Here is a 26,291-nt window from a genome sequence, read left to right on the forward strand (position 1 = left end):
TAAACGTTCTTAAATTGTGATGGTGATTGCACTTGCACACTCTGAATATACTAAAAATCATTTAACTATCGTTTGATGAACTATATGGCATGTGAATTCTTTCTTGATAAGACTTTTAAAAAAACATAATAAGAAACCTTATCTGTAATCCTAAACTACTCAAGAGGCTGAAATCTGAACATCCTGGTTTAAAACCATCCTGAGCAGAAAGCTCTTGTGACTCTTTTCTCCAATTAACCAGCAGAAAGCTGGAAGAAGAGAGGTGTGCTTCAAGGGGTAGAAAGCCCAAAGCCAATCAACAAGAGCACTCTGAGTTCAAGCCCTAGTACTGGCACCAACATAAATAAATAAACAAGAAATAAATAAGTTAAACCTATCCCGAGTTCCATCTTACATTAACCAAGTTGCAGATCCAGGTTCAGAGAAAACCTACCCAGATTACTATCCCCCCCTTTTTTTTTAAATTGTTATTACAAAGGGGATGCACAGAGGAGGTACAGTTACGTGACTCAGGTAATGAACACGTTTCTTTATGGGCAATGCCCCACCCTCGCTCCCAGAGCACTCTATTTTGAGCAACCCCCAATTCTAAATCTCTCCCATCCACCCATGCTAAACATGCCAGCAGGTCTGAGCCTGTCGGCTGGGTCCGCCAGGGGCACCTGATCACAAACCACAAGGACGCAGCCCCTCTGACCCCAGCGGGTCTAAGCAATACTCCCTTTCACTTCCGCCCTCCACAGAGCCACCAATCCTCCTCCTCTATTTCTCTCGCTCCTTCCCCTGTCTGCACCCTGTGCGCTCCTCTTAGCAGGTAGTGGCTTTCCTGAACTTTCAGGAATGGGAGTCTGAAACGTTCAGAAGAAATGGGAGCTTTCAGCACCTGCAGAAGCAGCAGGAAATCCCAGGCCCCTGAGCACAAACTTCCTTGAGACCCTTTTCCTGAGAGCCCGGACCTAAGCAAAGCATCTCAGAGGCTCGCCCAGTGTGTGCGTGTGCGTGGGGGGGGGGGGGGCGGGGAGGGGAGTGAGGGGGGAGGTAGGATTCCCCACCAAGGACCCCCAGAACTCAGCACCAAGAATCTCAGCTCTGCAGATTGCCTAAGACCTCTCAGGGGCCTGATCCCCTCCTCTTGACCAAGCCCTAATTCTGCCCCGATGGTGCCCACGAAGTATCTATGCCCGGCTTCCCCCGGGACTCCAGAGAAATAAAAGGGTAGAGGTGACCGAAGGGAAAACTAGGGCAGAGGAGGTCCTCCCTCGACCCCAGTCTGAATCCTCTCAAAGTCACAGCCCGGCGGCTTGGATACCAAAGCAAAGCGCCTGGAGCGCTTGGGTTTCCAGGCAAGCACCCGCCAGCTGCGTTCCGCGCGCCCCAGGGCATCCCATGCCTGGGTTTTCCAGCAGCCAACGTCTGCGGCCACACCAGGCATGGCGGGTGCGTTGTGTCCACCCCCCCTGTGTCCACCCCCACCTACACCCTCCCCCCCGTGATCTCTCCACGGGCTGCTCTCCCCCGCGACCCTGAATATATTCTAAATAAAAATAGCTGACTCCCTGCGCGCGCAAACAAACAAATCCCCCCAAGTCCCTTGGCTAGTCCGGGGGACCCTGACCAAGTCAAACCTAGCCTCTTCCTGGCCGCACGCTCACTCACTGCACCCCCTATTTCTCCGGCGAAGTCCCCTCGAGTCGCAAACTGCAACCCCACTGTGTGTGCGCGCGCGCGCGCGGGGAGCCGGGCAGGGAAGCCGGGAAGGGAAGCCGCACCTGGGCGCACGGCCCCTTCCCTAGCGCACAGCTGCGCGCCTGCAGGTGGCTGGGTTCCCGGCCCTGGCCTCCTTCGCTGGGAGTAGCCGTGGAGGAAGAGCGAGGACGGAGGAACTAACCTGTGCGCGCGCAGGGCCGGGAGGCAGCCCAGGCTGGGGGGGCGGGGGGGAGTCTCTGGGGCGCCTCGGGGATGACCCACAGCCGAGTTGGTCCTTCGCTCGCTTCCCTCGGCGTACCTTCTCGCCCGGTCCCTTCTCCTTGGCTCGCTCCCCCTCCTCCGGTCTCTCCTTCTCCCTCTCGCCCTCTCCCTCTCCCGGCCTCCGGCAGCTACCTCGGCCCCTGCAGCCCTTCCCTCTCCCAAGAGCCCAGGATCAGATAAGAGGAGCAGGGAGGGCTGGCCGGAGCCAATTATAAGGCCGGAGGTGGCGGGAGGTGGGGGGCCGGGGGAACTGGGGGGCGGGAGACCTTTTGTCCCCTCCTCCCCTTCCTCCTCCCCCTCTCCACCTCCCCGCCCCACGCTGCCCACGCCCCTCCCCCCGGGCAGCCCCATGAACCCCCTCCACCCCAGGGGAGCAGAGGTGGGGGGGAGGTCTCGAGCCCTCTTGTGTTCAGATGTCCCTGTACCCACTTTTTCTATTCCCCAACCCAGCCTCGGGTGTCCCCCGTCAAGGGCTGAGCTTTGGTCAGGTTGGGCCGCGACTCCCCCCACCCACCCCCTCCCCTAAGCAATCCAGCCGCTGTAAACGTGCAACGTGGAGATGCAAGGCCCCCTCCCCCCCCCCGTGCAGGGACCCTCGGTGATGGGGGGGGGGGGGGTATTAAATGGACGCCTTAGTTGGGTCTAGAATAACGCGGTTCATCCTTGTCGCGTGGCGGGAGCGCAGCAGCGGCAGCCGCTTCTCCACTCGGGGAGATTCGCATCCTGCCTGCGTCGAACCTTCCAGCGCCCTGGCCCTTGCTGGCCATTCTTGGGAGGGGTCCACGGGATGGTAGCGCACGCCCGTGATCCCAGCGCTTGGGAGACTGAGGCGCAAGGGTGGCAAGTTCAAAGCCAGCCTGCTGCACCCAGCGATGATCCCCCCCGCATTTGTTTTCACGCCAGGCTGGCACTCGGTGCGCGCGCTCCGTGGCCATGTCCATGGACAGCATCGTCACAGATGCTGGGGGAGACAGACGGGAGAAGCTCAGCAAGATGACTTTCCTAGGGCGGGGTGGGGGTGGGGGTGGGGGGTAGCTCTCCCGCCCGGGAAAATTGCAAAGAATATTCGAGAAAACGGTCCTCTTAAGACACGGTCCCGGAATCGGCCCCATCACCACCAGGTGAGAGGAGCTGCGACCTCTGACCCCTTCCCAGGTGGTTTCAGCTCAGCCAGCCGTCAGCCTCGTCCCGGGCGCTGGGGGGGCGCTGCGGGCTGGAGCGGGCGATCCAGCCCCCCTCACCCTGCCCCGCGTCTCGGGGCTGGGGTCCGAACCCGCCTGGCCCGGTCTCAGCACGCGACCCAGAGCTGCGGGTTTCCGGACGCGGGCCATTCAGCGCCCGCAGGGTTCGGGACGCGGATGCCGGCGTGGGAGCGCCACCTGGTGTCAGCGCGGGGAACTGGACGCTGCCTCGAAGCCGGGCTGGAAAACCAAGCGCCCGGCTTCCCGCTTTCCCCGGCTGGAAGAGAACCCTCGTGTTCTTCGTTGGGAAGCTTCTCTTGTGATGCCCTGGGGGAAGGCCGGAGCGTATCTGCACCAGGTTGTCAAAGACAGGTGGGAGAATAACTTCCAAACATGAAACGTGTGCAGGAAATCACCCACGTCAAATAAATACACACCGTACTCGTTGAGGGACATGTGATCCACATGGGTTTGGTAGCCACACAATGTCTTTTTCTTTCTTTCCTTCTTTTTTGTCAGTCGTGGGGCCTGAACTCTGGGCCTGGGCGCTGTCCCTCAGCTCTTCAGCTCAAGGCTAGCTCTCTACCACTTGAGCCACAGCACCACTTCTGGCTTTTACTGCTTATGTGGTGCTGAGGAATCGAACCCAGGGCCTCAGGCATGCAAGGCAAGGACTCTACCACACAGCCACCTTCCCAGCCCCATAATTGCTTTTTTTAAGTTTAGCCTAGCCAGTGGCTCACACCTCTAGTCTTAATTATTCGGGAGATCTGAAGTAGCTCAAATCTCAAATTGAGAATGATGATCACGATTTGAAGCCAGACCTGGCAAGGACATTTTTGAGTCTTATCTCCAACAAACTTAAAAATAAAAGCCAGAGCCGGGCGCTGGTGGCTCACGCCTGTAATCCTAGCTACTCAGGAGGCTGAGATCTGAGGATCGCGGTTCAAAGCCAGCCCGGGCAGGAGAGACCGTGCGACTCCTATCTCCAATAAACCACCAGAAAACCGGAAGTGGCGCTGTAGCTCAAGTGGTAGAGAGCTTGCCTTGAGCTGAAGAGCGCAGGGACAGTGCCCAGGCCCAGAGTTCAAGCCCCACAACCGACAAATAAATAAATAAATAAAAGCCAGATGTGGAGCTGTGACTTAGATGGTAGAGCACCAGCTTTCAGTGAAAAAAGCTAATGGACAGCACACGGCCCTAAGTTCAAACCCCAGTATCAACTCTCTCTCTCTGTGTCTCTCTCTCTCTCTCTCTCTCTCACACACACACACACACACACACACACAATTTTGACTCATCTCTAACTTTTGAATTGCTGCATTCCATGGTAAATGCAGACACACTTTGCTTCTCCTGAATCAGAATAGATCTCAGTCCGTTCTTCATCAAGTTGCAGTAGTGTGTGACTTTCTAGACCTCTCCAGAGCAGGTTTATTGAACATTCATCTGAAGGTCAGCCTCAGAGTCTGGCACAGTACTGAGAACAAAGTCACAGACTCAATAGCAGAAGACTGAACTCTGCAGTGTAGGAAAAACTACATATAAATGTCTGCAAATGGCCTGGCTTCTCAGTAATTGATTCTCATCCTGACATAACTAGGAACGCACACGCACGCGCACACACACACACACACACACACACACTCACACACTGAGTTGCCAAATCTCCTCTAGATCCCCTTTAGTCTTGAAATAAGGCTGTAGACTTATATCTCAATTAAAAGACTCTGCCCATGCCATGTTCACCTTTCTGTAGGTATTTTTGTTTCTCTGGGCCTAACTTCTCATGCACAGTTAATTATATCCTAGGAGACTGTCGTGTGATGTGAATGACCTTTATTCATGGAACTAATCCATAATAAATAGTAAGTGGAAGCTACAATGTCTACACAGGGATTGGCTCCATTCTGCACATTGTATGTGGTTGTATTCTTTTCCAGCAGCTCTTTCTGGAAAGTTCTGTCAGCATTTAAAGCAAGACAGGTTGACTACCCAAAACTTTGTAGACATGTATTATTTCTGATTGTACTAAACATTACGATTGAACTTTCTGTACCATCTAGATTGCTTATTCAGCCCTGAACTCTCAGACATTGACTTCTGTCATTCTGGAAGCTTTGGTCTCTCTTCCACAGACAGCCTAATTTAAACAAGCTTTTATTTCTTTCCCTATTAATGGGAGATCTTCAATCACCCATCCTGTAGTCCACAGATTCTGAAGGGGAAAAGAGCATGAGAGGATTTGTCCAGGCTTACCCAAAATGTTGTTTTGGCATTTGGGGAGAGTTGTTTGTTATTTTTGTTGGGCTTGTTTATGTTTGTGCTCTGTTATTGGGGCTTGAACTCAAGAGCCTTGAGCTCTTCTTTAGCTTTTCTACTCAAAGCTGACACTGACACTTGAGCCAGTGAGCCACTTGCAGCCTTTTGGTGGTTAATTGGAGATAAGAGTTTCATGGACTTTCCTGCCCTGGCTCCCTTCGAACTGTGATCCTCAGATCTCAGCCTCCTGAGTAGCTAGGATGACAGGTTACACTAGCGCCTGGCCCTATCCTATCTTGATACGTTTGTGCTGTACTGTAGCACCAGGGGCTTCTTCTCCCATTTGCCTTTCATATTCGTCCGTGAGTGATTAGGACATTCCTCATCTTTTCGGTTCCATAATCCAGATCAAAGTCATGATTTCAACAGCAGCCAAGTTTTTCATGTGTGACAGCTACTGTCAGGGTGTGCATGACCCATAAAAGGCTCTATTCATAACACAATCAGGCAAGAATGGCCTACAGATACCTGTGCCAAACCTGCCTCACTTTACAAAGGAAAAGCCTGAGATCCACTGAATTAAATACCCTGGTCCACCCCACCCCTCCTCCCAAGAAAAGCCAGTAGATTTTTTTTGTCATTTAACAAACAGTTGAGTTTTTTCCAATAATAATTAGAATACTATAAGAAAAATTTTATTGAGATACTTTTTATTCCAGACATACTAGAAGAGCTCCTATAGACAAATTGATTTTTTTTTCTTTTCTTTTTTTTTTTTTTTTTTTTGTCGGTCGTGGGGCTTGAACTCTGGGCCTGGGCGCTGTCCCTCAGCTCTTCAGCTCAAGGCGAGCGCTCTACCACTTGAGCTACAGCGCCACTTCCGGTTTTCTGGTGGTTTATTGGAGATAGGAGTCTCACGGTCTCTCCTGCCCGGGCTGGCTTTGAACCGCGATTCTCAGATCTCAGCCTCCTGAGTAGCTAGGATTACAGGCGTGAGCCACCAGCGCCCGGCTTTTCTTTTCTTTTTGGTGGTACTGGGATTTGAATTCAGGATTTCAACATTAGCTCAGCAGGCGCTGGGCCATTTGGACCATGTCTCCAGTCCTTTCTGCAGTGCTTGTTTGTTTGGATGGTTAGTTTGGGAGTTTTTGTTGTTGTTGTTGTTGTTGTTATTGCTATTATTGGTTGTGGGGCATGAACTCAGTGCCTGGGCACTGTCCCTGAGCATTTCTGCTCAACACTAACACTCTACCACTTTGAGCCACCGCTGCACTTCCAGTTTTCTGGTGGTTAATTAGAGATAAATGTCTCATGAATTCTTCTGTCCTGTCTCGCTTTGAACCATGATCCTCAGATCTCAGCCTCATGAGTAGCTAGGATTACAGATATGAGCCACCAGTACCCGGCTTCCACACTGGTTTTGTTTTTTTTTTTGTTTGTTTGGAGGTTTTTTTTTTTAGATAGGGTCTTCATTTTTCCCAAGCCATCCTGGATGATGATCATCTCATTTATGCTTCCATTGATACCTTAGATGACAGGGACATACCATCTCATCCAGTTATTGGTTGACATGGGGTCTTGCAAACATTTTACCCAGGATGGCCTTGAACTAGGATCTTCATAATCACTATCTCCTAAATAGCTAGGATTATAGCTATGAACGATCAGCTCCCACTTAAATGTCGTTTGCTCCTTTGTTTCTTTGTGCCCTACTAGGGCTAGATGTGTGGGCATTGCACTCTGACTTAGGTTTCCCTCTTCCACGTGAGCCACAGTTTCAATTCCAGCTCAGGTTGGTTAAACTGGAAACAAATTGTCTCATGGTTTGGTTGCTCAGGCTGTCTTCACACCTTGCTCTCCGATCTCAGCCTCCAGCAATAGCAATACTGCTATTTTTGACACTGCCATTTGAAGATTCTGTGATCTAAACCACGTGGTTTTCGGCTTCTACTGATAATTGTAGTGGTCTACACTAATAACAGCCACCACGCACCCATTTCCTTTCCATTGTTTTTATTTTGCCTCTCTTTACCTTCCTCACATATTTTCACAGGGCTAGGAAGGAAATAAAGAAGAAGTACATTCAAGCTACCCTCTCAGCTAAGAAACATCTTGAAAGGTGAGGTGGGTAGATTGCACTCACCACAGAGTGAGGATGGAAAGAGGAGGGAACCAAGGAGCAGCAAACACCTGAATCCTCAACACTGTCCCGCCCCACCTCCCTCAGCCACATTCTTCCCATCAACTTACGTTCATGTTGCCTATTCTTTCCTGTCAAGGGAGGAGAATTCATGGATTTAATTAATTAATTTCAGGAAACTATGTTATTAAATTTCCCCTCTCCCCAATAACTTAATAAAAATCAGTAAACATGAAGCAATCTTATCTGTCTCCCAGTGGACAAGCCACGGTATTGAAATGAAAGAAAGAAGCGTTGGATGCACTGGCCATTGGGCCTCAAGTCCGACCTACATATTACAAATTATTCCCTGCCATTTCTACTGCAGTTCTTGGATCCACACCAGTTCTGGGATCTATTGAGACTAAACTCAAACTTCTGGTGAGGATTCTTCTGAGAACCCACTTCCTGGACAAACCTTCCAGGCGGCACAATACCAGTATTATATGTGCACCATCCAGTCCTACTCACACAAGAAAAAGCCGGGTGTGGTAGTGCATGCCTGAAACCCCAGAACTCAGGAGGGTTGAGAGTTCAAAGACAGCTTCAGCTCCATAGCAAGATCTGGACTCAAACACAAACAAACATGTATAAAGCAATAAATCAAAGAGATTTTCCCACAGAAGTGAGAGAGATGAAGTGGTGGATGGAAGGCGCGGGAAGCAGAGATTCAGAAGGTCTCAGAGATTTTCTCTCACAGAGAATGAATGGACAGGGCCGCATGCAGCAAGAGGCTACTTGAGACTGGGGTTTAAGCAAATTGAACATGTTATGGTTTAACAAAGCAAAGCAAAGGGTCACTGTCTGTTTTTGTGTTCTTTTATTTTTGGAGGTTATTCTTGAGTATTATGGCTCCACTTGGCACCTTGTGTTATCTGTGTCCTTTGTGATGCTAGTTAGCTAGTGAAATTGTTATCTTCAAACCTTAGGATGATCTTTTTTTTTTGCGGGGGGGTCCGGTCTTGGGGTCTGAACTCTGGGCCTGGGTGCTGTCCCTCAGATCTTCAGCTCAAGGCTAATGCTCTACCACTTGAGCCACAGCGCCACTTCCGGCTTTTTTCTTTTTGCTTATGTGGTGCTGAGGAATCGAACCCAGGGCCTCAGGCATGCAAGGCAAGCGCTCTACCACTGAGCCACCTTCCCAGCCCTAGGAGGATCTTTTGATGATTGATGTGAGGGAGAGTGGGAACTGGGGCTTGAACTTAGAGCCTGGGCACTGTCCCTTAGCTTTTTCTCTCAAGGCTGGTGCTCTGCCACTTGAGCCACAGCTCCATTTGTGGCTTTTGTGGTAGTTAATTGGAGATGAAAGTATCTCAGATTTGTCTGCCTGGGCTGCTTCAAACCTCAGTTCCCAGATCTCAGCCTCCTGAGTAGTCTGAGCCACCATACCCGGTTCATGGTAGATTCTGCTTTTCAATTTGACTGGATTGAGAGATGTCTAAGAGATTAGGGAAGCCCAGCTCTAGGTACATCAGTGAGGTGTTTCCAGAGATGACTGACACATGAGGCAGCAAGGGAGGGAGGGAGGAAGTGGCCACCCGTAGGCTGCCGTGAGGCTAGAGTGAAAGCTGGAGGAAGGCCTGAAGCCACGCAAGCTGGAGTGCTTCTCCACACAGCCATCGCCTGTGCCTGTCAGACTCCAGCTCCTGCCGCTTCCGCGCAGATGCCACCAGCCACACTCCAGCGAGCTCCCAGGCCTCGGCTGTGGATTCGGGCTGCTTCATCTGACCTCTTGTTCTGACGCCACCATCCCCCTGCACTGAACAAGCTGCCCGTACCTGTGGCTCCCCAGCATGCAGGCCAGCTTCTCATCATGTAAAACAATCGCATAAATCCCCTTTCTGTGTATGTTTTATTGTTCCTCTGAGCATAGATCTCACCTGAAAACACTGCTACCTTCAGTGATGGCACACCTAATTGGAAAAGGTGTAAATAGAATCTTTGTCATCAAGTTCCTCCAGATTCAAAGTGTGAGTCGGGTAATACTGGGCCTCTTGCTGTATCCCCATTGTGAGGTGGTAGCAGTAGGCACGACTCATCATGTTTAGAAAGACTTTAATTGGCTAGCATAGGCAAGGCTGGGAATGTGGCTCAGTGGTAGAGTCCTTACCTAATAGCATGAAGCCCTGGGTTTGAGTCTTCAGCACCACATAAACAGAAAAGGCCAGAAGTGGCACTGTGGCTCAAGTGGTAGAGCGCTAGCTTTGAGCAAAAAGAAGCTCAGGGACAGTGCCCAGGCCCTGAGTTCAAGCTCCAGTCCTAGCAAAAGAAGGGGGTGGGGGAGGTAGAGGAGAAGGAGGTAGTAGAAGAGGAGGAGGAGGAGGAGGAGGAGGAGGAGGAGGAGGAGGAGGAGGAGGAGGAGGAGGAAGAAGAAGAAGAGGAAGAAGAAGAAGAAGAAGAAGAAGAAGAAGAAGAAGAAGAAGAAGAAGAAGAAGAAGAAGAAGAAGAAGAAGAAGAAGAAGAAGAAGAAGAAGAAGACGAAGACGAAGAAAGAAGAAAGAAGAAGAAGAAGAAGTCAATGACGATGATGACAGGTAAGTGTTTGAGAGAGGAATGAACATACATGAAAGGATTGCTAGCAAAGTCTGGAAGAAGGAACAGACAACAGAAGACCACTGAGCAATGGTTGAAGGACAAGCACACAAGAGATGGCCACCCGTCAGGGCTTGAGGGGTACAACAGAAGCCCAGGGGTAAATGCTGGGAGGATGAAGGCTCAGCAGAAAGTTCTGGATAAAGAACCACAGCAGACAACCAGAGATAAGTGCTGAAAGGAGAAACACATAGCAAGTGGTGCTGGAAAGCATGAAGACATAGCAGAAGAGCACTGGGAAATACTGGAAGGAGGAATACACAACAAAGGACCCTTGGAAAGTACTAGAAGGAAAAACACACAAGAGAGAATGGCAGGTAAAGGCCAGAAAGGAAAGAGAAACAAAAAAACAAACAAAACAAGTAAGCACTGGACGGATAAACACATAACAGAAAAGCACCAGTAAGTTCTGGAAAGAGGCACATACAAACCTATGCCTAACGTGCATGGGAGGTGAACCTGCCAAGTCTGACCTGTCAACACTTGTGATCCTGAAGCGATTCATGACTCCCCAGGATAATGAGAGAATTCAACAAGAGCTCAAAATCTTTTCTTACTACACAGGGCAAAAACACATTTTCAGGCTAAGAAATCAATGATTGAAACAAATGTGTCAGGCTGGGTACTGGTGGCTCACGCCTGTAACACTAGCTACTCAGGAGGCTGAGATCTGAGGCTCGTGGTTCAAACCCAAGCCAGGCAGGAAATCTATGAGACTCTTTTCTCCAATTAACCACCCAAAAATCAGAAGTGGAGCTGAAGCTCAAAGTGGTAGAGAACCAGCCTTGAGCAAAATTGCTCAGGGACAGCTCCCAGGCCCTGAGTTCAAGCCCCATGACTGACACACACAAAAAAAATATATCCATCTGATCTTTGAGAACAAATTAATGAAGAATTGTTGCCTTAACCCACAAATATTCACTTGCAACATTGTAAGACATTTAGCTATTAGATATCAAAACTCACATCTTGGAGAAGTAAATAAATAATTCTGTTTGTGGCAGGTACAGAATTGCAATAAACCTGAATCATGCTTAAGAAAGCTGTCTTTCCAAATTATAGGTATTGTTTATAGATTTGTTTATAGATTTGATTATATTTACTTATGGCTAATGTATCTTTGAGCTTCACAATTAATGACTGTCATTTATCACGAAATTCGAGGAGTTATCTGGAAGGGAGAAATTGACTTGGATGACCTTATGCATTTTTTCCTTCTTATATATGATTTTATGATTATGCAAGTGGAATCTTCTTGGAACCTTAAATGTGTGCTTGTACTTTTCAACAGCAGCTGCTTCTGCACAGTTGAACTCACTGGAGAGGAATTTCACATCACCAATGAAAGAAAGATCTAGAAGTAAGCCTGCTCTCATAACTGGGTGCAATAAAGACCATAACTACAGGATTTAATAAGTCAGGAGATACATTGATCTTGGGAGCATTACGTTTCTCACTCCGGAGAAGAGGATGGAAACTACAGAAGGAGGGAAGACAAGGCAGACCCTGTGCTTTCCAGGCACTCTGCCCCACTCAGGGAGTCTAGAGAAATAGCCGATTCCAAAAAGACAGAAGGAAAAGACAAAACAAGCCTGGAACTTCTTGTTCCAGAAAGTCAAAGAGCAGCGCAAAAATGGATGAAGTCATATGAAAAGGACACACTGACAAAAATGCTTTCACTTTCCAAATCTGGTCTGGAATCATTGCGGAACAAAAATGAATTACAATAGTAATGGATGCGAATGCATTCATTGTTTTAATCCATGGATTTTTAAGATAGACACCAAAGGCAAACCTTTCTTGCCTATAGAATGCTAACTAGTGAATGAGGAAAGTCAGTCTTGACATTTTGGACCATAGATAATAAAAATAGACTGAGGCAAGAAACATCACCAACTTCATGGGGAATATTTTACCCAGGAAGCATCTGTGGCACATTGCAAACCAGGGGGAAAGAAGGGGACACATAGCTTGGCCAACTGGCTGCTCATTGAGGATGAAGAGCAGGGATCCAGACCTACAATATCAGGTAGATTACTGGACTCAGCTACGGCCATGCTTTCCAACCCTGAGCAAGTTGGCATCTGTAATTAATATGAATGACAATGTTAACTACCACAGAAGGTCTTCATGCAAATTTGTGTTGTCATTTATAAAACACAGAAGATTCCCAATACACAAAATGTACTCTATATGTGTTTAGTAAATACACTTAGATAAATAATAAATGTAAGGGTTAGTGTGTGGCTCAAGTAGTAGCTATCCCTGAGTTCAAATCCCAATACTGCCAAAAAAATTAAATAAAAAATAAATAAAGTCACTGTTTCTCTTTGTAATAAAATGATTTTATTTTAAGCTTAATTAAAGTCTGGAACAGCAGCAACAAAAAAAAGATTACTTGGGCTTGGAATGTGGCTTAGTGGTAGAGTGCTTACCTAGCATACATGAAGCTCCTCAGTACCACGTACACAGAAAAAGCTGGAAGTGGTGTTGTGGCTCAAGTGGTAGAGTGCTAGCCTTCAGCACAGAGAGGCTCAGGGACAGTGCCCGGGCCCTGAGTTCAAGCCCCAGGTCCAGCCAAAAAAAAAAAGATATACTTTTATAAGGCAATATTGGAAACTATGTTTTATTTCCTGAAAAAAAATATATATAAAGAATGAAAACCATAAAGAAAAAATAAGTAAGCTGATCATTCTGATAATCCTAGCTATGTAAAAAGATGAGATACAGAAGATTGTGGTTAGAAGTTAGCCTGAGCAGAAAAGTCCATGAGACTTTATCTTCAAAATAACCAGCAAAGAGCTGGAGCCTGAGACATGGCTCAAGTGGTTGAGCACTCACCAAGGAAGATAAGCAAGTATTAAGTTCTGAGTTCAAATCCTGATACCAGCAAAACTCAAGTCATATCAAATTAAAAGTTCCAACACATCTGAAGTCAGGTGCGGGGTATGTGTCTTTGATCTCTGTACACAGGGCATGAATGCAGGAAGACCATAAGTTCAAAGCCACCCTGGGCTGTTTAGCAAGATCTTGAAACACAACAGATGTCTGTCACTGAGGTAAAACATATACTTGGTCTAGAAATCAAAGAAACTAAAGGAAGTTCCAGGAAAAACCTAACAGATTCAGATTTAGCCACTATCACATGGCAATGTGGTAAACCACAGCTCAGTGGCTAAATGTAGGCTGCCAAGGGCTGCCACTTCACCCCTGCCTCCTGCAGCCGGGAGATTCCCTCCTGTAGTCTACTCAGTCACCATGGGGAAGAGAAGTGCCCTGTTGCTGACAAACTTTAGAAAGTAAGCTCCTTGATGCTTCCTACTGGCCACGCTTCCTCCCACAGAACGCTCTGTAATTCCAATCGCTTCAAAGCTCTTAACAACTCCTAGGCACTGAAATGTGTTTCTCGGCCAAATTTTCCACAGTTCTTCAAAGGGCAAGGTATCTCTTATAAGGAATGGAAACAGGGTGGTTCATTTGCACAGCTTCAGAAATCCAAATGAAAGGACGGCCACTTCAGCTACAGGACAGCACTCAGAAGCGATGTGGATCTTTGCAAAACCAAACATCCAGCTGGCTTTGTCCATTGAGAACAGAGAAGGTCCGCGTTCAGGTGCTAGATTAGGTAGAGTGGATCCCCAGAAAAGGAAGAAGAGCAGGAATTGCCTTTCTTTAACCTTAAAATGGAAGGGATTCAATCACATCTCCTAAGCTGATTGTAAAAGGTTTCTTCACTGAGAAATGTGAAGTCCTGGCTCTGAGCCTGTGGCTTGTTGGCTTTGTTGTGGCTATTGAGAAGATGAATCTGCTATTGAAAAAAATCATTAAAACCAAGTTTTGGCAGTTAATGCACTTAACATTAAGAATTCAATTTAAAGTTTAAATTAAATTTTAACTTCATTTAATGCAAAGGTGGATGAAGGAGAGCGCAGTCAAGAATTCACTATATATACTATAGAATTGAGGAAAATAAGGAAAGGGATGGGTCGAAGGGAGTGAAGATGTTTAAGGGATGACATGACTCAAGATGCATTGCATAGACTTTGTTAAAAGTACAAAAAAAAATTCAATACATATTCTAAACATTAAGAAACATGAGGGAGCCGGGCGCTGGTGGCTCACGCCTGTAATCCTAGCTACTCAGGAGGCTGAGATCTGAGGACCGCGGTTCAAAGCCAGCCCAGGCAGGAAAGACCGTGAGACTCCTATCTCCAATAAACCACCAGAAAACCGGAAGTGGCGCTGTAGCTCAAGTGGTAGAGCGCTCGCCTTGAGCTGAAGAGCTGAGGGACAGCGCCCAGGCCCAGAGTTCAAGCCCCACGGCCGACAAAAAAAGAAAAGAAACATGAGGGAAAGGGTGGGTTGGGAGGGGTGGGGGAGAATATTGAAAGGGGTGACATTGATCAAGATGCACTGTATTTATAAACTGCTTTGTTGAAGCATAACTACTTAAAGATAATACAAATAGTCCAAAAAAGGGTGGTGGGGGGGGACACTTAATTTTAATATAGTTAAGAAAGCAAACCTTGTTGAAAACACCAGGGGGCAGCATTTTATAACATTACAAATGAAGACGGACACACACACTCCGTGTGTGTGTGTGTGTGTGTGTGTGTGTGTGTGTGTGTGTGTGTGTGTGATTTTATTTTATTGTAAACATGTTGTTTCTTTTACCAAGCTAAATGAATGAAGAATGGGCCTTGAAGAGAATTTGGTCTAATGAGAAAACTACATTAAAGAGGTTATTGAATCATTCAAAGTAATCTTAAATCCTATGGGTGATAGACCAACAAAGCAATGGTTACAGAGCAGGCATCCTAACGGTAGACTCACCCTATTACTATCTCATACCGCCTTCCAGAGTCACTTGCCATATGTTAAAAATGATTGACATCTTACCAAACCCCCATCCTTCCAAGGTGAGGTCCCTTTTCTACAGACACAGATTAGGACATGGGCCCCTGATGTCTTGTTAGTGAAGATGAAGAACCTGGTTTGAGTAAAATATGAATCATCTTCCTGAGAAGAAGTATGCTTTCAATATAACTATGTGCCAGCTTTTGGCAATCTTAAGAAAATGGTTCGACAGTTTCAAAACTGTTTTACCAATGTTTACCCACATATTTCATGCCTTTTTTTTATTTTTGGGGGGGTCCGGTCTTGGGGCCTGAACTCTGGGCCTGGGCGCTGTCCCTCAGCTCTTCAGCTCAAGGCTAGCGCTCTACCACTTGAGCCACAGAGCCACTTCCAGCTTTTTCTGCTTATGTGGTGCTGAGGAATGGAACCCAGGGCCTCATGCATGCAAGGCAAGCGCTCTACCACTGAGCACCTTCCCAGCCCCTCATGCATCTTTTTTGTTGTTGTTGTTGTTGGTATGGGTGTTGAACTCTGAGCCTGGGCACTGTCCCTCGGCTCTTCAGCTCAAGGCAAGCACTCTACCACTTCCCAGCCCTTATTGCATCTTCTCACAGCTGAGGAAGAAATATTGTGAAACCTCAGCGTGGTAAATGTAATGTATTTTTCCTCTTCAGAAAGACAGCAAAAATTAGAATTTCTTATCTATAAAGTCCATTACTGTATCAAAGGCAGACCTGATGAACTTACAGAATTTCTACTAGAAGCTTCCTTCACTTCCAGTCAGAGACTGGCCACAAAGTTTGTTCCTCCCTGCCTAAAGGTGGCTCTAAAGTCAAGGAAGTAAAGAAGGTGTTACCTCTTCTTCCTTCCTTTTCTTCCTTCCTTCCTTTCTTTTTTCTTCCATTCTTTTTTGGAGGTGGGGGAGAGCTGGAACTGGGGCTTTCACTTTAGGCCTCAAGCTTTCATTTAGCTTTATCTGTTCAAGGCTGGCACTCTACCACTTGAGCCACACTTCCACTCCCAGCTTTTTGTTGGTCAATTGAAGATAAGAGTCCTGGATTCATCCCACCAGTCTGGCTTTGAACTTGTGATCCTCAGAGCTCAGTGGCCTGAGTAACAAACCACCAGCATCAGGCCACATTGTGCCTCTTCGAACCAAAAAGATTCTGGGAAGAAGGCAGAGAGGAAGAAAGGGAAAGGATGACATGGCCAGTGTATTTATCCTGTCTTTCCTCTGCAGAAGTGGAGCCATGGGAGGAGAGCGTCCCCTCCTCGGTCAGGACTCTGGAAGCCACAGCTCTTCTCAGGATGCCAACGTTGGCCATGGCTACCGCAGAGGAGACCAGGTGGTCCATCTTGGGGAGTAAAGGGAATAACAGACTTTGACCTTTTCTAGACAGTTCTCTGTAGAGGGCCCAGCCGTTCCTGAGGCTCCTGCAGAAGGAAGGCTGCAGCGTCGTGCAGAGGGAGAGGTGGCAGGCCGGCTGGCTGACCTGCCACATGCCCGCTGTGGGCAGCGCTGACTTTGCCCCTCCGTGGCCCCTGGCTCTGGAAAGCCAAGGGAGAAGTAGAAGACAAGTGGAAAACCAGATGGTCTGCAGGACCAGAAATAGCCAAAGCAAGAGCAAGAGAGCCAAGAAGGAACGGGGGACGGGGGGCGGGGGGGGGCAGGGGGGGGTGCTGGCCAGGCAATGAGAACTCAGATGACAGGTGACAACCACCACAGACTATTTAAAGGCTGGCGATGTGGGAATGTTCTCCCACTTGGCCCAAACTCCTTTTATTAAGCCACAAGCAAGACAGCAATGTTTCCTCCCCTCTCTAAGGGTGCCAATTAGCCTATCTCTTCTTTTTCTAGAGAATTCATCCATATTTGCTTTGAGTCCCTGTTTCCCTAGGGACTGGATGTCAAGCCCCTGCCACAGGGAAATGGAAACAACTTGAATAGCCCTGACCTCAGATCTTCTCTTGGGACATTTTCTGTCCCAAATTTCTGTATAAGCAAAGCATGTTCCCTCCTCAGGGTGAGTGTGCCTTGTTTAATGTATCCAGCAAGCTGGCTGAGACATCAAAAGGAAGTCCAATGGCCCACCCACTACTCAAGGAGTCTGAGTCCTAGAGTCCAGCCATCTGTTCAGATGTGTCTGTCCTGAGTGCATTAGGTTTCTTGAGTACAGGACTCTTAGCTTTCTGTCCATGCTTACCCAGGATATTTGTTTCACACATACGTAGTCACAAGCAGCAGCCAGATCTTCACTGCAAGCCCCCAACAACTGTGCTGAAGAGCTTTAAGAATCATATCCAGGCACTAGTGGTTCATGCCTGTAATCCTCTGGAGGCTGAGATCTAAGGATCATGGTTTGAAACTAGCCAGGGTAGGCAAGTCCGTGAGACTCTTATCTCTAATAAAGCACCAAAAAAAAAAAAAGCTAGAAGAAGAGCTGGAGCTCAAGTGGCAGAGCATTAGCCTTGAGCACCGAAGCTCAGGGACAGCACCCTGGCCCTAAGTTCAAGCCCCAGGGCCAGCACAAAAAAGAAAAAGAAAAAGAATGGATGAAAATCAAGCCATCCCTCCTAAATTCATTTCTGCCCCTTATTGGGCAACGAGAAAAGTTGCTTACCCATTCTGTGTCGCAGCATACTACATACTTGCCCTAGACAAGGGCACTAACTTTAGAGTGTTGCTACAAGGACTAAATGAGAGGGAATGAGATCCGTGTAAAATAGACAGCAGCTGACCCAGGACAAGGAGAGGAGATGTGATTTGGTATTATCACTAGTGCTTCGTTGAATGTATATACTAGGCATGTTTCTGTCAGTCTACTACATCAAAAGAACTGTGTGTGTGTGTGTGTGTGTGTGTGTGTGTGTGTGTGTGTGTGTGTGTGTGTGTGTGTGTGTGTGTGTGTGCCAGTCCTGGGGCTTGAACTCAGGGCCTGAGCACGGGGCGCTATCCCTGAGCTCCTTTGTGTTCAAGACTAGTGCTCTATCACTTGAGCCACAGTGCCACTTCTGGCCTTTTCGGCGTAGTTTTATTAGAGATGAGAGTCTCACGGGGTTTCCTGCTCAGACTGGCTTTGAGCTGTGATCCTCAGATCTCAACATCCTGAGTGGCTAGGGTTACAAGGGTGAGCTACTGGCACCATCAAAAAATGTTGGTTCTCTGGGCTGGGAAGGTAGCTTGGTGGTAGAGTGCTTGCCTTGTATGCATGAGGCCTTGGGTTCAATTCCTTAGCACCACATAAGCAGAAAAACCCAGAAGTTGCACAGTGGCTCAAGTGGTAGAGCTCTAGCCATGAGCTGAAGAGTTGAGAGACAGTGTCCGGGCCCAGAGTTCAGGCCCTATGACCGACCAAAAAAAAAAAAAGTTGGTTCTCTTCTGAAAAAAAGCAACAGGAGAGTAGATATGAAAAGCACTGGCAACAGCAATGGCGCTTCTTCTATTTTCTTCATGAGTAGAAATGAAGTACTAAATGAAAAATGTGTAGCCTGGTCCCCGGCCCATAGTATACATTAATGAATCATAATAGTAAGCGCCAGGAATATGTGCAGAATGGGATCACTTAACTACAGAATTACTTAACTGGAATTCCGGGGGCAGATAGATAATCCTTGGCTGTGGGCTGGGAGGTGGGCTGTCCTATGAACGGGAGAAGATTTAGGAAGATTTTACGTGTTACACATTTGCTAAAGATCAGGTTGCTACACCTTACATCACTGACTTTTGAGCAAATAATTCTTTGTTCTAACAGGCCTCCTGTACCTTATAGAAGGTTTAGCTGTACCCCTGATCTCTACTCAGCAGCTGCTATTAGCACCCACTTGTGTCAGCCACATACCATTCTGTCCCATGGGAGCAAATTCAGTTGAGAACTGTGAGAGTAGAACTCCTATTCTTTGAGCTTTCCATTCTTCCTATAAAACCACAAAAATCCAAACCATAGAACAAGTTTGGACCCTCAGAGCTATCAGAGCTTCCCTTTTAGTCCACTTAATTGAAGCTTTTGGTGAATGTCTGGCTCACTAGAAATCCTATAGGCTCCATTCGTGGGGAGGGGGGAGGGGGAAAAAAGGGGAGTGAATGAAGAAGATGGGTCAAAGACTATGTATGAAAATAGAGCAAGGAAACATTGTTATAGGAAGAGGGTAATCAGCTAAGATGGACATTGTAGACATGAAGACATGTAGACATGCATTGTATACACGAGTTGAAATGTTACAGTGAAATCCTCTCCTGGATAACTAATATATGCTGATATATTTTAAAGCTTATTGTTGCAAAGCAATAAGATTGCCTCCAAAGCCCCAGTCCTCCTCTGATAGAGATTAGAAAAGGATTGTCCTGTTCTGACAGGTGAGCTATGAGCATCTGAGAGCCAGCATTAGGAACCCCTTTCAGTCAAACCAACAGACAAGCAGGACGCAGAATAGAATCAACATTCCCCTGACAGATCAGGACAGGAGTAGAGTAGTCCAGCCCTGGAGCCACCGCCACAGATAGGAAGATTGATTCTTCAGGGTAGAAAAGCCACTTCCACACACAGGCAGACGTAGCCTGCAAAGTCCGTGTAGCGTCTTCAGGCTCCTCCTGCCACCTGGGAAGAGTGGTTATGGGCTGCTTGCCAGGAACGGAGCTACCCGGATAGTGATGTTTTTTGTGTGTTCTAGGTCACCGTGCCTTTGCATGGTGGTAGAGTGACCCTGAAAAGAAGTTTACGCCCTGTCTTCTACTCTGAAACCAGCTTTCCACTCACTCAGACCCAAGGTTAAGAACCACTATTCTGTCTCTTTCCAACCTCCTTTTTTTGGACCCTCGTCAGGAAACATGATCTTTTCTAAGGCTTCCAGAGATCATGAAAACATTTCTCATGCACACAGTGTCTCATCAGTCCAGTGGACTCCCATGATTCTTGCTGGCAACCACCCAAAGCCACTACTTGGCTCTGCTGAGTTCAACGGCTGGGCTCCATCTGGGTCTATAACTGACATCCTCTCTCCCTCCCCAGTTTATTTTCCCCACCCAAGTCTATACCTTTGCTGTGGTGGATAAATCTCATTTGTGCTTCATTTTTCTAGCAACTCTGGGTTACATATTTATTGTCTTCTACATATTTATTGTCTTTCTGAAGTAACTGAGAACTTCAGATCTGACCTCTGAATAATAATGAAACTTGTCTTTATATTTTTATTGGGCAATTCTGCAGTTCATATATTTATTTTATTTTATTTTGTTGATCCTGGGGCTTGAACTCTGGGCCTGAGTGCTGTCCCTCAGCTCTTCAGCTAAAGGTTAGCACTCTACCACTGGAGCAACAATGCCACTTCCGGTTTTCTGAGTGGTTTATTGGACATAAGAGTTTCACAACTTTTTCTGCCTGTACTGGCTTTGAACCATGATCCTCAGATCTCAGCCTCCTGAGTAGCTAGGATTACAGGTATGAGCCACCAGTGCCCACAGTTCATATTTTTTTGACATATAATTTTGTGGATAAAGCTTAATAGGAAATCTTTTGAGGTTTCCTGAGCACTATTTTCTCTGCAGATTTGTTTCATAAGTGAATCCTTTACCTTATTTGGTAATTAATTCTTTGAAAACAAATATATATATTTGCTTTCTTCTTTTCTTTCATCAAGATAGATTGGTGTCTGCTACAATAATAAATACATCCCCAAATCTCGGTAGCTTGACACATGTAAGTTTTTTGTAATTTTTATTGCTTAGGTTTGGCTTTTAGTTTTTCAGGACTGGGAACTGAACTTAGAGCTTTGTTGAACAAACAGTCTACTACTAAAGTCACATTCCTAGGCCTTTTGCTTTTAATTTAGTTTTGCTGTTGATTTTTTCCCCCTTTTACTGGTCCTAGGGCTTGATCTCAGAGCCTGGGCACTGTCTATGAGCTTTTCTCTGCTCTAGGCTAGTGTTCTACCACTTAAGTCACTGCCCCACTTCTGGCTTTTTGGTGATTAATTGCAGATAAAAGTCTCACAGATTTTCCTGCCCGGGCTGGCTTTGAACTGTGATCCTCAGATCTAAGCCTCCTGAGTAGCTAGGATTATAGATGTGACCCACCAGCACCCAGCATTTAGTCCTGGGGGTTGAACTTGGGTCCTGGAACTGTCCCAGTGCTTCTTTTGGCTCAAGGCTAGCACTCTACCACTTGAGCCACAGCAACACTTCTGGCTTTGTCTATTTATGTCGTACTGAGGAATCGAACCCAGGGCTTCATGCATGCTAGGCAAGCACTCTACCACTGAGCCACATTCCTGGCCACTGCATTTTTTCTTCTAGGTATGATTTTCAGCTAACTTCACTTAGGCAGGCCTCAAAACCATAACCTTTCTATTTCCTCCACTCAAGGTGCTGGGAGTCCAGTCGCATACCAGAGGACTCAGCTCTGAAAGCTGGTATTCTACTCACATACTATCCTAATGTCAGTAAAGGCACTCCTTCATGGATGACCTAAGGAACTGAACTCTTTCCACCAAGGAATCCCTCTTTTCTAGTTTATGCAAGGGGTGAGAGGGAGTGTAAGATTTCACAGAATAACTTATAGCTAGTCTTTTGTTCCTAACTTCTGCACACACACCATTAGCCAGATCTTAATCATATTGTCCTAACCAGATGCAAAGGGAGCAGAACGTGTAAACTTCCTATGAAATCAAAAAGAGGAAATTGGATAACGGACAAATGTGTAGTCAGTGTACCACAATATTATTTCACAGTTGACGTGTGCTGAAAATAAAATTGCTGATAGTTACTTATTATAATAAATAAACCCATACTAGATGGCTATATGCCAAACATGTAGTAAGCCTTTTACATGGGTCATCTCATTTAATTTTATAACATATTAAGGAGGTTTTTGTAAGGATTAAGTCAAATGTGAAAATAGCTGGTGCCAACAATAATTTGTCTTGTTTTGTATGCCTTTCACCTTCTATGGGGAAACTGCCTAAGTTAGGATATTAAAATAGAACCAGCTTCTATCCTAGGTGATTCGTATTTGACGAATCATTTGTTAGGGAATTACATGGGAGAAATTGTAAGGGTAATGTACTAGGTTTGAGGAGGTTTTTTTGTTTGTTTATTTGTTTGCCACACTGTGAGAAAGACCTGAGTAAAACAACTTAGAAAGAAGACAGATTCACTTGGGCTCATGGATTCAAAGGTTGCAATCTGTGGTTAGTTAGCTGGTTCGATTGTTTCTGGACCTGTTGTGTGGCAGAAAGTCGTGGTGGAAGAGTATGGTTGAACAAAGAGGCTTGCTTCTTGGTGGCTAGGATCCAGGGAAAGGTGGAAAGGAAGGAGTAAGGGTAAAATAACCATCAAAGACACACCACAGTGACCTACTTCCTCCAAGGAGGCCCTCCAAGTCTCTATTGTCCCTAACAATGCCATCAGAGCATGGCTATGATTCCAATTAATGAAGTCACAGCCTTCATGATTCAATCACTTCATACATGTTCCAATAGGGAGCAGCCACCTCTTCAACACATGAGCTTTCACAGACTGTTTCAGATTGAAATGGTAAGAGTCTACCAAGCAGTCTGCTAGCGTCTTCAATTATAAGACTAAACAATTCCATTAAAAAGAGTTCATACAGCCAGATGCCGGTGGCTCATGCCTGTAATCCTGTCTACTTAGGAGGCTGAGATATGAGGATCGGGGTTCAAGCCAGCCCGGGCAGGAAAGTCCATGAGACTCTTATCTCCAATAAACCACCAGAAAGCCGGAAGTGGCGCTGTGGCTCAAGTGGTAGAGCGCTAGCCTTGAGCTGAAGAGCTCAGGGACAGTGCCCAGCCCAGAGTTCAAGCCCCATGACCAACAGCAGCAGCAGCAGCAATAACAACAACAACAAAGAGTTCGTACAAATGGATGCTTGGAAATGTGTTTGCTTAAATTCTGTGGCTTCAGGGGGTGCTGAGTTACAAGATATCATCTGGCTGATAGAATAGAAAAAATACAAGTCACTCATGACAAAAGGTTCTGTCCCAGCTTTCTTTTTCACCCAATGCATTTCCTCTTGTTTAAATGATGATATTTGGCTCCATCTGCATTAAACCAATATCTGCACTTCCTTGTACTTGTACCTTTATTTTTCCTTCTGCAGAGGTGCTGACCTTAGCTCTATTTCCTGTTTGCCATCTTACTTGGTCCAACCAATCTATGTGGACTCATACCTTCGCCCCACATGCATTCCTCAGGGATTCTTCCATTACAGAGCTTCACATTCATACTGATTGTGGTCACGTGGCAGCCAGCAAGCAGCCCGAGAGAGTTAAGTATTCATTTTGTGCTAAAGAGGCTTAGAAGTGACTGCTAGACGCTGATAAGGAAGCTTAACAGATTTTTGAGTGAAAATAGGGAAGAAAAGGATAAGAAAGAAGCCAAGTCAGTTGGTGGTGACAGTTGGATAACAAAAGTCAAGGAGGAATGGAGGAAATAGCCTTACATTCTACTTCCCAACTTGCAGGAAGGAATGTTTTAATAAGTAATATATATATATATATATTATTTAAAATTAATCTGAAGTCTAAACATTCACTATAAAGAAAAGTTTCAGGGGAGAATGATAAAAGGGATGACACTGATCAAGATGCATTATACTCATAAAATGATTTTTTGAATGTTAACGCCTTTGTCTAATACCAAATGATAATAAAAACATAATTTAAAAATATTTTCACCAAGGAAAGAGTTTATTGAAGAAGAGCTCCATTCAATTAGCACTATATTATGTGTGTGTGTGTGTGTGTGTGTGTGTGTGTGTGTGTACGCATGCGCTCATGCACGCGCCAGGTCTGAACTTAAGGCCTAGGTACTCTCCCTTTGCTTTTACATTTAAGGCTAGTGCTCTATCATTTGATCCACATCTTTATCTCCAGCTTTTTGCTTGTTAACTGGAGATATTTTCCCTGGCTGGCTTCAAATCACGATCATCAGACCTTAGTCTCCTGAGTAGCTCAATATGCATTGTTTTTTTTGTTTGTTTTTTTGCCATAGAATTCCCCTTGGCTGGCAGGGTTAGGAGTAGAGGAAGTTTCCAGAGGCATATGAGAGTCAGTCTTTGCTCATGGGAGTGGTGGTTTCAGCCCTTATAGAACCCTTGCATTGTCTGACCCCGCAGCCTCGCAGGACAAACCAATGCATGCTCTCCTTGTTGCTGGGCTTATGAGTTTTCATAGTAAGACGTTGACATCATCTCAAGTCATCCATGACATATGTGCAGAGAGTCAGCTCCAAGGAATGAGAGGAGCATTCTAGCTTGTGGTTGAAGTTGGCTGACAGGAACCATGAGCACTTGCTCCCCTATCACAGGGCCTAGAAGGCAGTCTGGGAACCTCTAACAATTCCGTTCGTTGTGTTAGGCAATCAGACAAGACAAAAAGGCATTGAGGCTTCCTTTGCTCTAGGCACTAAGAATCTTGGATTTTTCACAGCTACTTTCTGTCCTGATAAACATCTGCCATGGTTAGTAACTTAGCTAGAATCCCGTTCTTCTGGGTGTCTAATTCAGGGAGGAAAAGCACAATAAATTCAAGAATAAAGAACGCTAGAAATTAAAAGACTGCAGCAACTCTCAAAGGAGGGGGGGGGGAGAGCACTCACAAAGCAAATTCCAGCTTTACTACAGAGCCTCAGCCTTGTCTCCTGGTTGTTTCGCACACTGGAGGTCACAGAAGAGGGAGAAGGTCAAAAAGGTTGGGGTGGAGTTGATGAAGCATTTTAAGAGGCATTAGAAAGTGATTACTTATTAGGAAGCGGCTACTTGGAGCTTTGTACACAAAGTAAAGAAGACAATAGGCATGTAAAACAGTATATTTGTTATACAAACGGACTTTCAACAACTATTTCTAGTACCAATGGGGGAAAAAACTTTTTCTAGAAGCCTAAGGTTCTAATAATTGCCTTGATTCATTTTAGGATGGGTGAGTTAAATGTCCTAAAAAGTAAAATAGACCTTCATGTTCTTTAATTAGCAGGTCCCGTGGGCCCCACTAGGTGTCAGTCTAGCCTTGCATGTGCCTGGAACTGGGGCCAGCAGAGCCATCCAGGAACTTGCACTACCAGGAGCTTGTGGAAAAGGGAGACTGACAGTCAACTTAAGAAAGGAGGTAAGAAACAGGCTTCGGACGACTGAAAACTGCGGAAACATTTAGTAGCTCCTGTATGCAGAGTGTTTCATTGGTCCCCGAGAATGTAAGGATTCACGGGTGCAGTTTCTACCCTTTAGATCACAGATTTGCCAGGCTACTTTTGGGGTTCCCATCCATAATCATTACTGGATGACTGGTGAAGGGTTTTCTTCAAAAAGCATTTCAAGCCAGGTGCTGTAATCCTAGCTACTCAGAAGACTGAGATCTGAGGATCACAATTCCAAGCCAGTCCAGGCTGAAAAGTCTTCGTGAGACTTGAATAAAGCACCAAAACGCTGGAAGTGGCACTGTGGCTCAAAGTGGTAGAGTGCTAGCCCTGAGCAAAAGAGCTCAGGGATAGCACCCGTCCCTGAGTTCAAGCCCCATGATTCACTGAAAACAAACAAAAAAAAACTAAGCACTTCAAGGAGTCCACAAGGAGTCATATAAGATGCAAATTTTAGTGAGGAGTAATCAATTAATTTTTTACTTATTTTGTGATGGTACCGGGGCTTAAACTCAGGCCTCACACTCTTGTTTGGCTTTTTTCACTCAAGGTTGAAGTTCTCTCATTTGAATCACTCATCTACTTTTTGCTCATTAACTGGGCATAAGAATCTGTTGGCTTTTTCTGCCCAGGTTTCTCATATCTCAGCCTTTTGAGCAGCTAGGATTACAGATGTGAGCCATTCGCTAAGGAGTTATAAATATAGCACAATAAAGTAGGGAAAAATGGGGGCAGGGGGTGGGGAAAGGAAGAAATGTTTTCTGTTCGCCACACAGGAAATGAGTAAAAGACTCTTGGAGTGGTCACCAGTCACAGTGACTGGGGCCTAACAACCCTTAACTATGAGACAATGAATGGGTCTGGGTGGCTGAGGTGAGCTCTGTTTATTATTCTGAAACACGGAGCTGTGATCAAAACACAGGGACAAAGGAAGTCCTTTGGGGGTCCAGACGGTCTCTCTCTCAAGATTTTGTCTCTTTGCCCCTTTAAGGAGCCAGGCAGCTTCTTAACATCTCAAAGAGGAAGGCAGAGGCCGATGCCCCAGTGGCTGGGTCCCAGTTCTGGTAACTTAACATCTGAAAGGTAAGGGAGGAGCTGACTGTTTAGA

Source organism: Dipodomys spectabilis, unplaced genomic scaffold (assembly GCF_019054845.1).
Source record: "Dipodomys spectabilis isolate Male_0828 unplaced genomic scaffold, ASM1905484v1 ptg000783l, whole genome shotgun sequence".
Lineage (NCBI taxonomy): Eukaryota > Metazoa > Chordata > Mammalia > Rodentia > Heteromyidae > Dipodomys > Dipodomys spectabilis.